Source organism: Nicotiana sylvestris, chromosome 3 (genome assembly GCF_000393655.2).
Source record: "Nicotiana sylvestris chromosome 3, ASM39365v2, whole genome shotgun sequence".
In the NCBI taxonomy this organism is placed as follows: Eukaryota; Viridiplantae; Streptophyta; class Magnoliopsida; order Solanales; family Solanaceae; genus Nicotiana; species Nicotiana sylvestris.
Window position 1 is genome coordinate 165,787,727 of NC_091059.1, and position 19,307 is coordinate 165,807,033.

Consider the following 19,307-nt stretch of genomic DNA (forward strand, 5'->3'; position numbering starts at 1 on the left):
TACAACCAAGTCAACAAACGTTAAAATTTCAATGTAAAAATTGGGTATAGAGAAAACTGACTACACTAAGAATTTTTGTACTTGTTTCAATTGTAATTGATAACACCGTTAAATCCCCGACAACGACGCCAAAATTTGATCACGCCCAACTATGCCTTATAAAAAAGACACGCGGACGTTGCAAATATAACCTGAGTATTTAGCCCAGAGTCGAACCCACAAGGAATTAACCTATCAATTACTTTCGTTGGATTTACTAAATTCTCCGAAATCAACTTCCCAAATGTTGTCAATAACAATTGATGGTATTTCTACTAACTAAGAATGAAAGTAAATAAGCAACTGAAAACTAACCATGATTAAGTTGTAAACAACTAAGAGAAGGTTCTAAGATTATGATTTCCTCTATTGATGGAATCCCTTCCGGTTATGTTTCATGTTGTAAGCACGTGATTTTTGACCCTCCCCGAGAATTTTCACATTTTTAGCATGAATATGTGAAATTGGGTCTAGTATAGCTATTTTAACTATTTTTACTTTATTTCGTTGCAAAAAAGAAAAAATTTCAAAAAATATATATATAAATTTTAGTTTATGTATCTCTCATAAACTTGAAAAATACAAAAATTGCACTTTATTTTTGTACTTTATATAATTTCGAAAATTACAAAAAAAAAAATATAGTTCTATTAAGGTTTTATAGTCATTTTAACTTTGAAAAATACAAAAATATTACCTCATATTTTATCTTAATATTTAAAACGAAAATTACAAAAAAATAGTTTCATTAATATTTTGTAGCTATTTTAAATCTTGAAAAAATATTTAAAAAGATATAGTTTTGTTTAAATACTAGTCTTATTTTTGGTAGTTATTTTGCTTACATAGGACTAGTTAAGCAACGTGTTCCTATTTCTCGGGTCCGGGCAAAAGAATAATATTCGGGTTCAAACTACCCGATTTTAGGCCTAATTTTCGGACCTAGCCCATAATAAACCGTGTTCAGGACACGTGGGGAACCCCACCACGTGTGGAGGACATATGCCTTGAACCCCACCACGCGTGGGCTCATTTTTCTGGGCAAACCCATGCTAAATACACGGACAAAAGCATTTTGAAAAGAGAGGACTTTGGAATTTTTTGGATACTACTGTTCACCTTTCTTCTTCTTCTTCAAAAGAAGAAGAAGCAAACCCTACGAAAAAAAAAAACCAAACAGGCCCATCGACCTACTGTCACAAACGAAACACCCTCCTCCTCCCAGCTCCACCATCATCAACGACCCACCATCACCTTCCCCTCGTCGACCACCGGCGTGCACTACCAAGCTCCAAACCCTCCCGTAAAACCACCCACGAAAAACCAGTGAAACCACCAGCTCCATCGCTCACCTCCACTGTCCGAACGCCACCCCACGTCAAAAGGAGCAGTCGACAAAAACCAGTCCACAAAAACCTCCGACCACCCTAAACCATCGTCAAACAACCATCACCTCGTCGTCACTACCCAGCAGTCGAGCCCCCTCCTCCTCACGTCCAGCAAACCACCAGCCCCATCGCCTTCTTCCTCACCACAAAACCCTAGCAAAAACCTAGGAGCCCTCCCCGTCAACCACTGCCCAAACCACCCACCCAAACTCCATCGCAACCACCGGCCCCGTCGAGCAGCAGCTGTTGCTGCTGCTGCTGTGTCACCTTCCCGACCAGTCCGTCACCCATAATCATCGTCACTCCTCCACCTCCGTCAACCGCCATAACCACCACTAGCTCCAGCCATCCCGCCCAGCAGTGAACAAAACCACCATCGTTACCCACCTAGCAACGAACCAGTCGCCATTAGCATGAGCATGCCCAGCTGCCGCCGTTTCTTCGCTATCGTCGCGCAGACTGTCTGAGGTCGTCGTCGGGTTGTGCTCGTGGCTTCCGGTCTGATATCGTTGAGTTCGACATCGAGGTTCCGTCATTGGAGAGGTTTCTGATAGTTGACGAGACAGTTTGGTTGTTGTTCTTGCTTCAAACAGGTGCATATACATTTCCAAACTTGTTATATTTGCTTAAATGGAATGAAATGATATGGATTTCCTATGCACTGTTTGTGTATCGGATTTGTTGAATGTCTCTTCCTTTGTTTCATTATTTTAAGTAGCTATTCCGCATTTTGTTTCTTCATGCTAAGATTATTGTTATCTACATGCTTGTCTTAAGAGTTGTTTGTACGTATAGTAGTAATGTTAAAATCATAGGAGTAATTTTAATCCCACGGAAAAATATTCGTTTCATCAAATAAGTTTAATCTACAACCCATGACCTCGCAAAGTAGCAAAAAATGTAGTTATTTTAGCCTTGTCTCTTTTTCTAAAATAAATAAATGAATAAACAAAAAAAAAAAGAGACTAGCTTCGCCAAAAAAATAAAAATGTACAGATTGCGGAGCCTTCACAAAATATGTGTATTAAATACTTAGATTCCGGGACGGGCCGTTTAGCAAATTTCGCGGCCCTACCAAAAAATAATAATGCGCTAGTTGCTTTAGGCGCGCCTTTAATAATGTTATCTCCCTAAACTCGGGTGCACATTTATGTGACCCAAATCCAAATCTCAACGGAGTCGAAATATGTCTCTAGTCACGGGCACATTGATTGTGACGTGGCCCGAGATGCATGTCCATGACGTTGCAAATTCCTTTTAAAAAATAAGAATGAGATGAGCCTCGCCGAATAAAAACACAAATTGCGGGGCCCTCAGTAAATACTTGTTTAAAATTACTTAGAATTCAGGAGGGTCGTTTAGCGAATTTCACGGCCTCCGCAAAATAATAACGCGATAGTCTCTTTAGGCGCGTGTTTAATAATTTACTTTCTTAAGCTCGGGTGTGCATTTCATGCGACCCAAATCCAAATCTCAAAACATCAAATAAAATGCGTTCCGGATTGTGGGTGCATTTCATGTGACGCAGTCCAAAGACGTGTTTTAAGCGATGTTCACATTCTTGTAAAAACAATAATAATAAAGCGGTTAAAAGTTAAAATTTGCACATAAGTTCATACTTGTATAAAATCAGATAATCAAGCCGAATATAACAATTGAGCGACCGTGCTAGAACCACGGAACTCGGGAATGCCTAACACCTTCTCCCGGGTTAACAGAATTCCTTATCCGGATTTCTGGTACGCAGACTATAATATAGAGTCATTATTTTCCTCGATTCGGGATTAAAATTGGTGACTTGGGACACCCTAAATCTCCCAAGTGGCGACTCTGAAATAAATAAGCAAATCCCGTTTCGATTGTCCTTTAATTGGAAAAAACTCCCTTGCGCCCTCGCGGGTGCGGAAAAAGGAGGTGTGACAGCTCTGGCGACTCTGCTGGGGAATAGGACCCAGAACCACTGGTTCAGGGTTAAGAATTCGAGCTTGAAATAATTGTTATTATTTGGCTTTATTTATTATCTGATTTTTACATGTTTGAGCCTAATGTGTTAAATGCTTCTTTTACCGCTTTGATATTATTTGAACTGTATATAAACTGTGCCGAAACCCATATCCTTTCTGAGTCTTCTAAATCATGAAGAAGGGCATACTTCGCATGACTTCTTTTCTGTATAGTGTCAAATCCCAATTTAGAACGAGGTTCGGATAAGTTGCTAAGCCGGTGAAGCTTCTGTATTCCCGGTACGCTGCCCCCTCAGCTCGAGCTGTCCGCTCGGGTAAGCCAGGTCTAGAACAAATACCCAGGTTATGAACTTAGTATAACGAAGCCACATGCCGGATCCCTAGTAGGAACGTTTATTTGCATCATGTGCATTTGACTTAGGGGACTCAACACAGGGGTTGGGTCCGTCTAGGACAAGCAACCTGAAAATAATAGACCAGCTTTTGGCATCCTATGTGCTACATGTTGTATTTAGTCAAGGGCGAATGGGTCATTTGGTCATTTCCAGCATGATGTTATTTTAATCAAAGCATGGGGAACATTTGTGGAATCCAAGAAGCCTTGGAATTCCCTATGTCCCCCACGCTTGCTTTTTGGGAAAGCACATGGGGAACATTTGTGGAATCCAAGAAGTCTTGGAATTCCCATATGTCCCCCACGCTTCATATGTTGGGAAAAGCGCATGGGGAGCATTTGCGGAATCCAAGAAGTCTTGGAAATCATTATGTCTCCCATGCCACATTTTTGAAAGAAATAATAAATATAAAAAAATAAAATATATATGTATATATATAAAAAAACATTGAAAATTCGAAAAAAAAGATTGTGTATGTTTTCATCATCATCCACAAATTAGAAAATAGTGGAAAATAGGAGAAAATAACAGTGTAGAGATATAACTACTTATTATTAGAAAAAAAACAAATGTCCAAGTAGTGTCGAAACTCTGCCGGAATTTTGAGGATATAAAATTAAAAAAATATGTCTTATTAGTTTGTTTTATTAAAGCAAAGGAAAGGTAGAAAAAATAATCATTGTTTTGTCTTATTTTTAAAAAAAAAAACATTAATAGAAAAGAAAATAGTTTGTCTTGCCATAAAAATGAAAAAAGAGTCTTGTTTTTAAAATTTGTGTTATTTATTTGTTTATGAAAATGACAAAATTAAAATAATCCAAAAATATTTTCTCCATTATTGACTTCTTTAGGAAGTCTTTCTAATTGTTTTCAAAAAATAATATAATATATATAAATAAATAAAAAATCCGAAAATATTTTGATTCTTCTTTCAAAAATTGAAAAGAAAATTCAAAATTCAAAAAAAAAAAAACATTTTAGAAGCATTTCTTTTATTAAAGGTAAAATTTCAAAAAATATTTTCTTCTTCTTCTTTAGAATAAAAAAAAAAGGGAAATGAAATTCAAAAAAATATATCTTAGAAGTATTTCTTTCAAAAAAAAAAAAGATCAATCAAAAAAAAAATATATACTTCATTTCTTCTTTTAAAGTAGGTCTTTCACAAATTCACGAAAAAAAAAAAAGAAAAAAAAATTAGTTCATCTACTTATTCCTGATTGCCCGAACTACGCGGGTTTGATTCTCACCGGATGTGAGATACGTAGGCAACCCTCATCGGGTCCAACCCCTTTTTTTTTTTTGCTAAAAAGCCAAAAAACAAATAATAATGAAAAACAAAAAAAATATGTCAAAGATTTTTAATTTTGTCGTAAATAAGTCTAGTGATGTAACTTTCCCCTTTTACAAAAAATATAGCAAAAACAAATCTGTCAAATTTTAATTGTCATAAAGAAGTCGGGTGCCGCTGTTTTATCAAGAAATAGCCGAATGTTCCCGAAAGGGACGCCGGAAGGCTGGCTTTGCATAAACAGCCACTTTTGGGTCATTTTTAAGACTTGGTCCAGTTGACCCCCACAGCCTAAAAATCTTCGTCCCCGAGACGTTGAAAGGCCGTGTTTGCAATATTGACTTTTCTAATTTGAAAAACGATGAAAAAAGAGTTATAAATAAGTCAGGTGATGTTGTTTTGTCATAAATAGCCGAATGTTCCCGAAAGGGACGCCGGAAGGCTGACTTGGCACAAACAGCCACCTTTGGGTCATTTTGAGATATGGACCCACACACCCTTAAAAAGCTTCGTCCCCGAGACGCTGAAGGGCCGTGTTTTTCAACACCAAGTTTTTATTATAATTTGAAAAAAAGAGTCGACGGTCAAGTGAATACCGTTTGAATTTTGTCATAATAAGCCGAGCCAGCTTCGGCCGCGTCTTAAACCGTTCTTGCCGAAATAGCCTTAGAGTATCTTTCAGTTGTCGAAAGGTTATTTTCGTAAAAGAATGGACAAGTTTGTAAAGTGTCAAAATAATCCTCCCCGGCCTCAAAATTCAATGTGAAAATTGGAAGGGGCCACATTTGCAAAAATAACTGTTTGGTTGCATTTGTCGAACAGAGAAAGGGAGCTAGCCTTTTGTTTTTGAGTTTATAAATCTCTTGATTAGAATAATGTGGGTTGCTTGAGTTTCAAGTTTATAGGTCATCTTCAAATCCTTGAAACCCAGTTTGTTCTAATATGAAAATTGAAAAATGTTTACTGTTGTTTATCTTTTATTGGTCCGAACTACGCAAGGTCTGATTCATGCGGGGTCATGATACGTAGGCAATCTCCATAAGATTCGACCGCCAGTAATAAAGAAAAAGAAAATACGAATAGAATAAAATACAGGGGTTCCCAAAGTACTTCAAAGGGGCAAATAAGCAAGCCGGGATGACGCATGTTGTTTGAAGCAAAGCATGTTAGAAACGGTTAACTGCCTAGGGGCATTGCATCCTCAATGTGTTGTTATCAAATCTGTTACACTCTAAACGCTAACAAGTTTGTTGTTTTCCGAATCTCAAACAGTTAGTTGTTAAAGAATTCTGGCAACACACCCTTACCAAACTAGATCCAAAGGACCGATAACAACAAGCATGACTACTTCAGAGAATAGTACCGAGGAAGAAAGGCCGATGAGCCAGTTGTTAAAGGAAGCGATGGGAAAGATAGAAAGGATGGGACTAGATATGAATGCAATGCAGCTAGCTCTAGCCAAAGCACAAAAGAGCCCTGAGCCATTGGGGCACATGCCGGAATACCCTCACTCCGGCCCTTCAACAAGCCTCCCAAATCCCCGTTACCATCAAGAAAGAAGCCCTCATGATTCCCAGGCTCCACCACCCCATCAACCTCTCCCCACACCCGATATTCCCACTTTTGTGGGACCCACATCAGCCCCTTGCACAGAACGACCAGTGAGCCATTGTTTCAGGCTCACGATACGCAATACTATCCCCCTGAGCCTGTATTCCATGCCCCCGAACCACATGCTTACAATCCACACTTGGAGGTACCGGCAGAGATCGAAAAACCGGTTAAAGCCCCTGAACAGGATGAGGTGTTGAGAAAGTTCAAAAGCCTGGAGCAGTCCTTCAGGAACCTGCACGGTTTGGGCAACCAGGTCAGCGTGGCCTACAAGGATCTATGCCCTTTCCCGGACGTCCAACTCCCGGTCGGGTTCAAGATGCCTAAATTTGATTTATATGAAGGGCACGGTGATCCCATGGCGCATTTGCGGGGATTCTGTAGCAAAATGAGAGGGGCAAGTGGCAAAGATGAGCTGCTGATAGCTTATTTCGGCCAAAGTCTGAGTGGATCGACACTAGAATGGTATACCAGGCAGGATTCCAGCAGATGGTATACTTGGGATGATCTGGCGCAGGCTTTCGCAGGTCATTTTCAATACAATCTCGAGATAGTCCCTGACCGTCTCACATTGCTGAGGACTGGAAAGAAGCCTGGGGAAAGTTTTCGTGAGTTTGGGTTCCGCTGGAGAGAGCAAGCGGCCAGAGTTGATCCTCCCATGAGAGAGGGAGAAATGGTGGACTACTTCTTGCAAACATTGGATCCAACCTACTTTGGTCACTTGGTGACAACGGTTGAGAAATCCTTCAATGAAGTGGTAAAGATAGAGGTCATGATAGAGGAGGGCCTAAGGTCTAACAAGATCCTAAATTATTCAGCACTCAAGGCAACGACCCAGGCTATTCAGAGCGGCACAGGAGGTGCGCGCGAGGTCGCATCAGTCGAAGCAGGTACTGGGTCCAAATTCAGAGGTCCTTCATCTCACTACCAGCCCAAACCCAGTCATCCAAATTATCCACGCACTCCATACAACCTTCCACAACCCTACTACCCACCATCAGAGCCACTCTTTTCAGCCTATCATGCCCAAGCCTGCCCCCGAGCTCCATATAATCCGCCTCAATATTATCCTCCAAACAAGGTCCGGTCGCAGGGTCAACCATCAGGTCACCCCCGCTGGCGAGAGCCAACACCACGTAATGCATTCTTGCCTTCACATCGTTTCCAAGCACCCAACGACCCTAGAAAACAGGGGCATGGGGGAAAACAAAGGCAAGGAAACAATTTCACGCCAATTGGGGAGTCCTACGCAAGTTTGTTTGAAAAGCTAAAGCTTTCAGGACTGATTGAGCCGCTCCTTGGCTATACTCCAGATCCATATGCAAAAGGGTTCAATCCTGCTGTACGATGCATGTACCACTCTAATGTCCAAGGACATAGCATTGAAGACTGTCGTTCTTTGAAAAAGGAAATCGAAAGAATGATTCAGGAAGGGGCAATTGTGATCGACGACAGTGACAGGGAGCAGGCGAATCATCTTGAGAACTTGTTGATTGATGTTGATAATACTGAAGTTGGGGATGGTCTTGGCAATGTTGATATAGAGCTCAATGGCTAAAATGTCATGCTTTGCAGTTGGAAGATACTCCATTTTGGGTCAGCCGGAGATGCCGTGCTTGGATAGTTGGAAAGACACTCCATTTTGGGTCAACCGGAGAGGATCTTTGATGGTCTATTTTGTTGTCATTTCCGTTGTTCGGATTATTAGGATTGTAATTCGGATTTGTTTTGTGTCAATATCTTTCCGCTTATCTTTCCGTTTTGTCATAGCGGTTTGTTTAAGTTTTGTCCAAGTTGTTTAGGATTTTATTCCGGTTTGCTTTGTTTTTAAAACCATTTGTTCAGTTCAATGCAAAACAATTCAGTCTTGGATTATTCCCAGTCATCTTTCTGTTTAGTCATTTTATCATTTTTATTCAACGCCGATTCTAGTGACATGACATGCGTGCACAGTTTGGGCCTAGCATTTAAAGTTAATCATAAAACCCCGAAAAGGTGATCAGACCATTTAAAGGAAATAAGAACGGTTTGAGATTATTCAGAGCCCGAGTCATGTGGAACTAGGGGCAAGTGAAACACAAAGAAAAACCGTTAAAAGCAAGATTCGCCAAATTGGCATGAGGGCCGTTCAAGATAATGAGGGTGAGAGTGTCACCCAACGGTGCTTTAGAAATGACAAAGAAAAAATAAAACGTTTAACATAATTGTCAAGTCCAGCACCATCAGAAGAGACTACAAATTTAATTGTGTTGTTTGCATTTGGAATGTTTTGAAGACTGGAATGACGAAGGCATTTTGTTCTGCTACCTAAACACTTTATCCTTCGTTAAACCCTTTTGAGCCTTATTTATTTTCTTTCATACCCCTCGTTCGGAATCAGTAGCAGCGAAAAAGAAGAAAAAAAAAAGGAAAAAGAGAAAGAAAGAAAACAACAAAACGAAAAAAGAGAGAAAAAAAAAGAGAAAAAGAAAAGAAAGGAAAATGATAACAAAGAAAAAAAGTCAAATGAAACAGAGGAATTGGGAACTACGTTTGACCTGATTCCTCAAAGAGGATACGTAGGCGCTTCACGGCTCGGTCATAGTTTTGAAAAAATGAAAAAAAATCAATTAAGATATCCCCAAGCAAGAAACTGGGGCAAAGGTTGCGTTTGTTGTAAATAAATCTAATTCCGAAGGTTGTAACTAATAACCCAAAATTAATGCATTTTTGAGCCTTTTATACCCTTTCTTTCTAGCCCTATCCAAAACCCACATTACGGTCCAAAGAAAGACCTTCTGACCAGTCTTCAAAAGATGCCAAGTCAGACAAATGAAGAGTCTTACCGGCGAACATAACATTCTGTTCCACAGCAGAAAGGACTCTAATCTCCAGCAGAAAAAGTCATACCAGCGACACTCCAAATCCCCAGCTGGAAAGTGATACAAATGAGAGAGTCTTATCGGTAAAAAACTTCACAGGCACCATAAGGCGATGAAAGCTGAGAGAAAAGCCAAAAATGAGAGAGTCTTATCGGTAAAAAACTTCACAGGCACCATAAGGCGATGAAAGCTGAGAGAAAAGCCAAAAATGAGAGAGTCTTATCGGTAAAAAACTTCACAGGCACCATAAGGCGATGAAAGCTGAGAGAAAAGCCAAAAATGAGAGAGACTTGATAGTGAAAACCCTTCGGGCACTGCAAGTCGAATAAGATTAAGAATCAGATGGGGAATCACCAATTGAGGATCTTGAAAGATGATTGACGGTAAAGGATAGGCCCCATATGCATGTCATGGCCATTAGAGTCGGTATCTGCGTTTGATAGGTTTTTATTTATAGTTTCTTTTGTAAAAGAGTCATCGTTTCCTTTGTCTTTTATTTTGTTTCTGTTATCTTTCTCCTTTCATAAAAAATTTTCCCCAATAGAGTCTGTCCGGTCAGAACAAGTATGAAATGACTTCAAAATATGCCATCAGCTTTCCAAGATGAGATCTGACTAGTATATCCAAATGGTATAGTCAGCAAGGAACAAACGCGAGGCCAGTGTCAATAAAGATATCCCCGGCAAAATTGACAAAAAGATTGACAAATGTCAAGAGGGACACCCTAGCCAAAGTCAAAGGTTATAAATCCCAAGGCCAAGGCCCATGAACAAAGCAAGGAGAGCAGTGAGCATATTTGGGAAATTCATGCTAGACTAAAAGGTCGGGGAAATACCAGTTTCCGAGCTATGTCACAAAAGAAGAGGGATACCCCCAGCAGGAAGAGATTATCCCCAACACATAATATCATCCCCAACAAGTTGTGGAACACAGAGCAAGGAGGGAGAAAGGGAAAACCATCCCAGCAGGAGTATCACAACCAACCACCGCGTTTTAAACTAACAAAATTTTGTTTGATTTGAAGCAGGTAACGGAAATGGCATTGATGCCAAAACTGCATGCCACAAGGGATATTATCAAACTGGGACAGAAAATTTTCCTTCCATTTAGAAAATTTTCTGGAAGTCAGGTACCCCCAGCTGATAACATTTTACCCCCCCAACAGGTAAGTAAAGAATTTCCCAACAGTGTTATCCCTAGCGGCTGCGAGTAGTCCAACACAAGGTTGGAAAGTCGGTATCCTCAGCGGTTAGACTTCAAAGGAGGAAGCTAATAATAATAATAAAAAAAAAAGAATAATAATAACAAAAAAATAATAATAATAATAATAATAATAAAAATAAATGGGGAAGGTAGAAAGGGAAAATTCATCCCCACCAAGTTTTCCAGATAAGACATTTTCAAGTCTTAAGGATATGTCGGGTTTATCCGCCCTTAAATAGGATATGTTGGGTTCATCCGCCCTCAAATAGGATATGACGGGTTCATCCGCCCTCAAATAGGATATGTCGGGTTCATCCGCCCTCAAATAGGATATGTCGGGTTCATCCACCCTCAAATAGGATCTGTTGGGTTCATCCGCCCTCAAATAGGATATGTCGGGTTCATCCGCCCTCAAATAGGATCTGTCGGGTTCATCCACCCTCAAATAGGATCTGTCGGGTTCATCCACCCTCAAATAGGATATGTCGGGTTCATCCGCCCTCAAACAGGATATGTCGGGTTCATCCGCCCTCAAATAGGATATGTCGGGTTCATCCGCCCTCAAATAGGATATGTCGGGTTCATCCGCCCTCAAACAGGATATGTTGGGTTCATCCGCCCTCAAATAGGATATGTCGGGTTCATCCGCCCTCAAATAGGATATGTCGGGTTCATCCGCCCTCAAATAGGATATGTTGGGTTCATCCGCCCTCAAATAGGATATGTCGGGTTCATCCGCCCTCAAATAGGATATGTCGGGTTCATCCGCCCTCAAATAGGATCTGTTGGGTTCATCCGCCCTCAAATAGGATATGTTGGGTTCATCCGCCCTCAAATAGGATATGTTGGGTTCATCCGCCCTCAAATAGGATATGTTGGTTTCAGTCTTTTTATTTCAAGTTTTGAAGTTGGGAGCCCGCCCATAATAACAGAGGCATACATTTAGTCTTTTTACTTTTAAGTGTTGAAATTGGGAGCCCGCCCATAATAACAGAGGAATACATTCAGTCTTTACTCTTAAGTGTTGAAGTTGGGGGCCCGCCCAGATAACAGAGGCATACATTCAGTCTTTTTATTTCAAGTTTTGAAGTTGGGAGCCCGTCCATAATAACAGAGGAATACATTCAATCTTTACTTTTAAGTGTTGAAGTTGGGAGCCCGCCCAGATAACAGAGGCATACATTCAGTCTTTACGTTTCAAGTATTGAAATTGGGAGCCCGCCCAGATAACAGAGGCATACATTCCACGTCTTTACCCATAAGAGATGTATTTCCTCCTAAAGTTTATTTTTACCCATAGGAGATGCATTTCCTCCTAAAGTTAAGTTTTACCGATAGGAGACGCACTTCCTAAGATAAGTTTTACCAATAGGAGACGCACTTCCTAAGATAAGTTTTACCAATAGGAGACACACTTCCTAAGATAAGTTTTACCAGTAGGAGACGCACTTCCTAAGTTGATTTCACCAATAGGAGACGCACTTCCTAAGTTAATTTCACCGATAGGAGACGCACTTCCTAAGTTTATTTCACCAATAGGAGACGCACTTCCTAAGTTCAGTTTCACCCAGTAGGAGACGCACTTCCTAAAAGGTTTTACCATAGGAGACGCACTTCCTAAGTTCAGTTTTACCATAGGAGACGCACTTCCTGAGGAGACGCACTTCCTAAGCAAGTTTTACCAGTAGGAGACGCACTTCCTAAGACAAGTTTTACCATAGGAGACGCACTTCCTGAGGAGACGCACTTCCTAAGCAAGTTTTACCAGTAGGAGACGCACTTCCTAAGACAAGTTTCACCAGTAGGAGACGCACTTCCTCAGTTGATTTCACCAATAGGAGATGCACTTCCTAAGTTAAGTTTTACCAATAGGAGACGCACTTCCTAGATCCATTGTACCAATAGGAGACGTACTTCCTAAGAATAGTTTCACCCAGTAGGAGACGCACTTCCTAAGAACAGTTATCCCCAATAGGAGACGCACTTCCTAAGTTTATTGTACCCATAGGAGACGCACTTCCTAAGTTTATTGTACCCACAGGAGACGCACTTCCTCAAAGTTTAGTTTTGCCCATAGGAGACACACTTCCTAAGTTTACTTTTACCCCATAGGAGACGCACTTCCTGAAATATTTTCATTCATAGGAGACGCACTTCCTAGTTCACAATCATTAAGGTTTCACCCATAGGAGACGCACTTCCTAAGACTATTTTATTTTAGGAGACACACTTCCTAGTCTGGTTCACTCAGGTTATACTTTTGCTTTAGGGGACGCACTCCCGAGTTTGGCTTTTTAGATTATATTTTATTTCAGGAGACGCACTTCCGGAATTGAGATTTCACCCCTAGGAGATGCACTTCCTAGTTTGATTCATTTTAAGTTCGACCATAGGAGACACAATTCCTAGTCCAGTTTTTGAAGTTTACCCGTAGGAGACGCACTTCCTAATCGAGATTTTATTCATAGGAGACGCACTTCCTAGTTCTAGTCACTGAAGTTTTCACCCTTAGGAGACGCACTTCCTAGTTTAGCTCATTCCGATTCAACCATAGAAGACACACTTTCTAGTTTGAGTCATTGAGGTTTTTATTTTAGCAGACACATTTGCTAGCAAGAGTTTTGGTTTTACTCATAGGAGATGCACATCCTAGCCTAGTCTTTAGTTTACTCTCATCATTGCATCAGTAGTGTAAGTGAGTTACGATTTTGCTAACGACTCACAAATCTTCCCAGTACAAACTGGGTTAGGAAATTTTGTTTGTTTTGTTTGTTTTGATTGTCAGGGACCCGCCTGTAGAACGGAGGTTGTTGCGTGTCGAAGATAGAAGAAGTCAGGAGTCCGCCTGTAGAACGGGGAAACATTTTTCAAGATCAAGCAGTGACCCACTGGAAAGCAGAAGGTTACAACAAAAATCCCCAGCACTCAATCCAAGATAGAAGCAACAAGAAGCTCGCCCCAAGAATGCAAGTCAACAGTCTGGGATGATCAACAGAAGCTGGTCACCAAAAAACAAAAAAAAAACAAGAAGAAAAAAGAGAAAAAAAGAAAAAAGAAAAAGAACCCAAATTACGGAAGTGGAGAACAAATGTGGTCTGCTCAAGAACTAGCACCTACAACTAGCAAGTATCAAGGTTCAGATCCAAAGTCTGTATGAAGCACCATTCAAGACTCAAGACCAAGTTTCAGAAGACTTAAGAGATAGGAATCCTTGTAACTAGTAGCTGATAGGCTTAGTTAGTCTTTTTCAGTTTTCATTTTTGTTGTAATGACAGGACCGCGGACCGGAACCTCAACGGAACGGCACCTCGATCGGCTCTCCACCTCGGTACACTTCACTATCTCTCTCATTCCCGAACTACACGTGGCCTGATTCCTGTATAACCAAGGATATGTAGGCAGCTCAGATACCAGGGCTCGGTCACATTCCCTCCCTTTCCTTAAGTGTAGTCCGTCCAAGTAATGGTCGGGTCAAAAACACGTTTAGTCGTTCTTTGTCGGAAAACTCTTCGTGTTTCCAGTCAAAGAGGGGCAGCTGTAAGCACGTGATTTTTGACCCTCCCCGAGAATTTTCACATTTTTTGCGTGAATATGTGAAATTGGGTCCAATATAGTCATTTTAACTATTTTACTTTATTTCGTTGCTCAAAAGAAAAATCACAAAAAATATATATATAAATTTTAGTTTATGTATCTCTCATAAACTTGAAAAATACAAAAATTGCACTTTATTTTTGTACTTTATATAATTTCGAAAATTACAAAAAAAATAAATAAAATATAGTTCTATTAAGGTTTTATAGTCATTTTAACTTTGAAAAATACAAAAATATTACCTCATATTTTATCTTAATATTTAAAACGAAAATTACAAAAAAATAGTTTCATTAATATTTTGTAGCTATTTTAAATCTTGAAAAAATATTTAAAAAGATATAGTTTTGTTTAAATACTAGTCTTATTTTTGGTAGTTATTTTGCTTACATAGGACTAGTTAAGCAACGTGTTCCTATTTCTCGGGTCCGGGCAAAAGAATAATATTCAGGTTCAAACTACCCGGTTTTAGGCCTAATTTTCGGACCTAGCCCATAATAAACCGTGTTCAGGACACGTGGGGAACCCCACCACGCGTGGAGGACATATGCCTTGAACCCCACCACGCGTGGGCTCATTTTTCTGGGCAAACCCATGCTAAATACACGGACAAAAGCATTTTGAAAAGAGAGGACTTTGGAATTTTTTGGATACTACTGTTCACCTTTCTTCTTCTTCTTCAAAAGAAGAAGAAGCAAACCCTACGGAAAAAAAAAAAACCAAACAGGCCCATCGACCTACTATCACAAACGAAACACCCTCCTCCTCCCAGCTCCACCATCATCAACGACCCACCATCACCTTCCCCTCGTCGACCACCGGCGTGCACTACCAAGCTCCAAACCCTCCCGTAAAACCACCCACGAAAAACCAGTGAAACCACCAGCTCCATCGCTCACCTCCACTGTCCGAACGCCACCCCACGTCAAAAGGAGCAGTCGACAAAAACCAGTCCACAAAAACCTCCGACCACCCTAAACCATCGTCAAACAACCATCACCTCGTCGTCACTACCCAGCAGTCGAGCCCCCTCCTCCTCACGTCCAGCAAACCACCAGCCCCATCGCCTTCTTCCTCACCACAAAACCCTAGCAAAAACCTAGGAGCCCTCCCCGTCAACCACTGCCCAAACCACCCACCCAAACTCCATCGCAACCACCGGCCCCGTCGAGCAGCAGCTGTTGCTGCTGCTGCTGTGTCACCTTCCCGACCAGTCCGTCACCCATAATCATCGTCACTCCTCCACCTCCGTCAACCGCCATAACCACCACTAGTTCCAGCCATCCCGCCCAGCAGTGAACAAAACCACCATCGTTACCCACCTAGCAACGAACCAGTCGCCATTAGCATGAGCATGCCCAGCTGCCGCCGTTTCTTCGCTATCGTCGCGCAGACTGTCTGAGGTCGTCGTCGGGTTGTGCTCGTGGCTTCCGGTCTGATATCGTTGAGTTCGACATCGAGGTTCCGTCATTGGAGAGGTTTCTGATAGTTGTCGAGACAGTTTGGTTGTTGTTCTTGCTTCAAACAGGTGCATATACATTTCCAAACTTGTTATATTTGCTTAAATGGAATGAAATGATATGGATTTCCTATGCACTGTTTGTGTATCAGATTTGTTGGATGTCTCTTCTTTTGTTTCATTATTTTAAGTAGCTATTCCGCATTTTGTTTCTTCATGCTAAGATTATTGTTATCTACATGCTTGTCTTAAGAGTTGTTTGTACGTATAGTAGTAATGTTACAATCATAGGAGTAATTTTAATCCCACGGAAAAATATTCATTTCATCAAATAAGTTTAATCTACAACCCATGACCTCGCAAAGTAGCAAAAAATGTAGTTATTTTAGCCTTGTCTCTTTTTCTAAAATAAATAAATGAATAAACAAAAAAAAACGAGACTAGCTTCGCCAAAAAAATAAAAATGTACAGATTGCGGAGCCTTCACAAAATATGTGTATTAAATACTTAGATTCCGGGACGGGCCGTTTAGCAAATTTCGCGGCCCTACCAAAAAATAATAATGCGCTAGTTGCTTTAGGCGCGCCTTTAATAATGTTATCTCCCTAAACTCGGGTGCACATTTATGTGACCCAAATCCAAATCTCAACGAAGTCGAAATATGTCTCTAGTCACGGGCACATTGATTGTGACGTGGCCCGAGATGCATGTCCATGACGTTGCAAATTCCTTTTAAAAAATAAGAATGAGATGAGCCTCGCCGAATAAAAACACAAATTGCGGGGCCCTCAGTAAATACTTGTTTAAAATTACTTAGAATTCAGGAGGGTCGTTTAGCGAATTTCACGGCCTCCGCAAAATAATAACGCGATAGTCTCTTTAGGCGCGTGTTTAATAATTTACTTTCTTAAGCTCGGGTGTGCATTTCATGCGACCCAAATCCAAATCTCAAAACATCAAATAAAATGCGTTCCGGATTGTGGGTGCATTTCATGTGACGCAGTCCAAAGACGTGTTTTAAGCGATGTTCACATTCTTGTAAAAACAATAATAATAAAGCGGTTAAAAGTTAAAATTTGCACATAAGTTCATACTTGTATAAAATCAGATAATCAAGCCGAATATAACAATTGAGCGACCGTGCTAGAACCACGGAACTCGGGAATGCCTAACACCTTCTCCCGGGTTAACAGAATTCCTTATCCGGATTTCTGGTACGCAGACTATAATATAGAGTCATTATTTTCCTCGATTCGGGATTAAAATTGGTGACTTGGGACACCCTAAATCTCCCAAGTGGCGACTCTGAAATAAATAAGCAAATCCCGTTTCGATTGTCCTTTAATTGGAAAAAACTCTCTTGCGCCCTCGCGGGTGCGGAAAAAGGAGGTGTGACACATGTAGATTCACCAAATCATCTCTATCAATTATGAGCGTAAATCTCTCCCGAGTAATCACGATAATTTACTAGACGCACTCTCCCGAGATACGCTAGCTGGCTTTGTTTATTACAACTCACTTTAGAATGTACCCAAGGCTTCGTTATCCCTAATCTCGCCTTTAAACCCGCAGTTATTGATCCCTCATATACTTTGGGAGTGGTGTTGTTCAACAATTACCTAAATATGCACTCTCTCCCGAGTTATGCACACTAAATAGGCACAACTAATTGAGGATCCTGTCAATTAACTACAACAAACACGTAGTTGAACAAATAGAGATTAAACTGGCAAACTATATTAACATCACAAGAAGTTCATTCTTCAATAGGTTCCATCAAGACCCTAGACTAAGGAATTAGCTACTCATGACAAAATAAGATAAAACTACTAAATTATTCATAATGGGTAATTGCAAGAAAATAAAAGAGATAGAAAAACTCTAATGTTTGGTTGATCTTCTCACACTTGTTCTTGCCTCCAAAGTAGTCTAAAAACAAGCTTAAAAAATTCTTGGGCGAGTTTTTAAAACTTATAAGGGTTTGGAACAAGTTTTCCCGAATTTACACTTTGGTCCCCAAATTTGCTGATGAGTGAACAGTGCACTGCGGTCGCGGCACGACCGCGGTGAATGTTGAGTATTCTGCCTCGCCTCTTGATCTGCCGCGGTTCCACCGCGGTCGCGATGGAATTTTGCTCAGTACATCTTTTTGCTTCTTTGTGCTCGGTACTTCTTGAGTGAGCGTTTTCTTCACATTATTGCCTCCAAAATACTCCATGGTGTTTCCTCATTTAGACTATTCCCTGCGAAACAAAAGAACACTATTTAGAGCATTTTGTTGGCAATTTGCCTATAAAATAACAATAAAGCATGATAATATTAAGGTGTAAATATCATCTATATAGCCTAATATCAAGAACTACTTAAATTCAATATGAAAAAATCAAATCCATAGATATTCAAGGGAAGTTAATCCCGATTTTGGCTTGAAATAACATATTGAGGTATAGACAGTTAGTGATCATTTGAGTTATAGGACAAGTAATAGCAATCCTCACATAAAAATGTTGGATTACTTTTGTTTCGTGTTTGATTTAAATTCTTATCTTACAATTAACAATTCTAAGAATAGTTATAGCACAATTGTGGTTTTATTTTTATATCATCTTCAATATGAAATAACAATCATGGAATTAATAATGTTAGAATAAAATATTTAAATGACCAAGATGAATCCGTTGAGAAGTTTACCTGTATCCAAGGTATCTATTCTTACTAAAATACTTTGTTTTAACTGTATCGCACTATGTATCATTTGATAACCCTCAAAATCTTCCGTCTTTGGTTCAAATCGAATTTCAAATGGAAGAAATCCAAAGATATTTACAGCCAGATAGATCGCAACAACACAACTTCCTATATCCACTTATCTTTCAGGAGTATATTTATGCACTTGCTCATGATCATGGTTTAAATAGAAATAGGTCGATTTTGTTGGAAAATCCAGGTTATAACAATAAATTAAGTTTCCTAATTGTGAAACGTTTAATTACTCGAATGTATCAACAGAATCATTTTCTTATTTCTACTAATGATTCTAACAAAAATTCATTTTTGGGGTGCAACAAGAGTTTGTATTCTCAAATGATATCAGAGGGATTTGCGTTTATTGTGGAAATTCCGTTTTCTCTACGATTAATATCTTCTTTATCTTCTTTCGAAGGCAAAAAGATTTTTAAATCTTATAATTTACGATCAATTCATTCAACATTTCCTTTTTTAGAGGACAATTTTTCACATCTAAATTATGTATTAGATATACTAATACCCTACCCTGTTCATCTGGAAATCTTGGTTCAAACTCTTCGCTATTGGGTAAAAGATGCCTCTTCTTTACATTTATTACGATTCTTTCTCCATGAATTTTGGAATTTGAATAGTCTTATTACTTCAAAGAAGCCCGGTTACTCCTTTTCAAAAAAAAATCAAAGATTCTTCTTCTTCTTATATAATTCTTATGTATATGAATGCGAATCCACTTTCGTCTTTCTACGGAACCAATCTT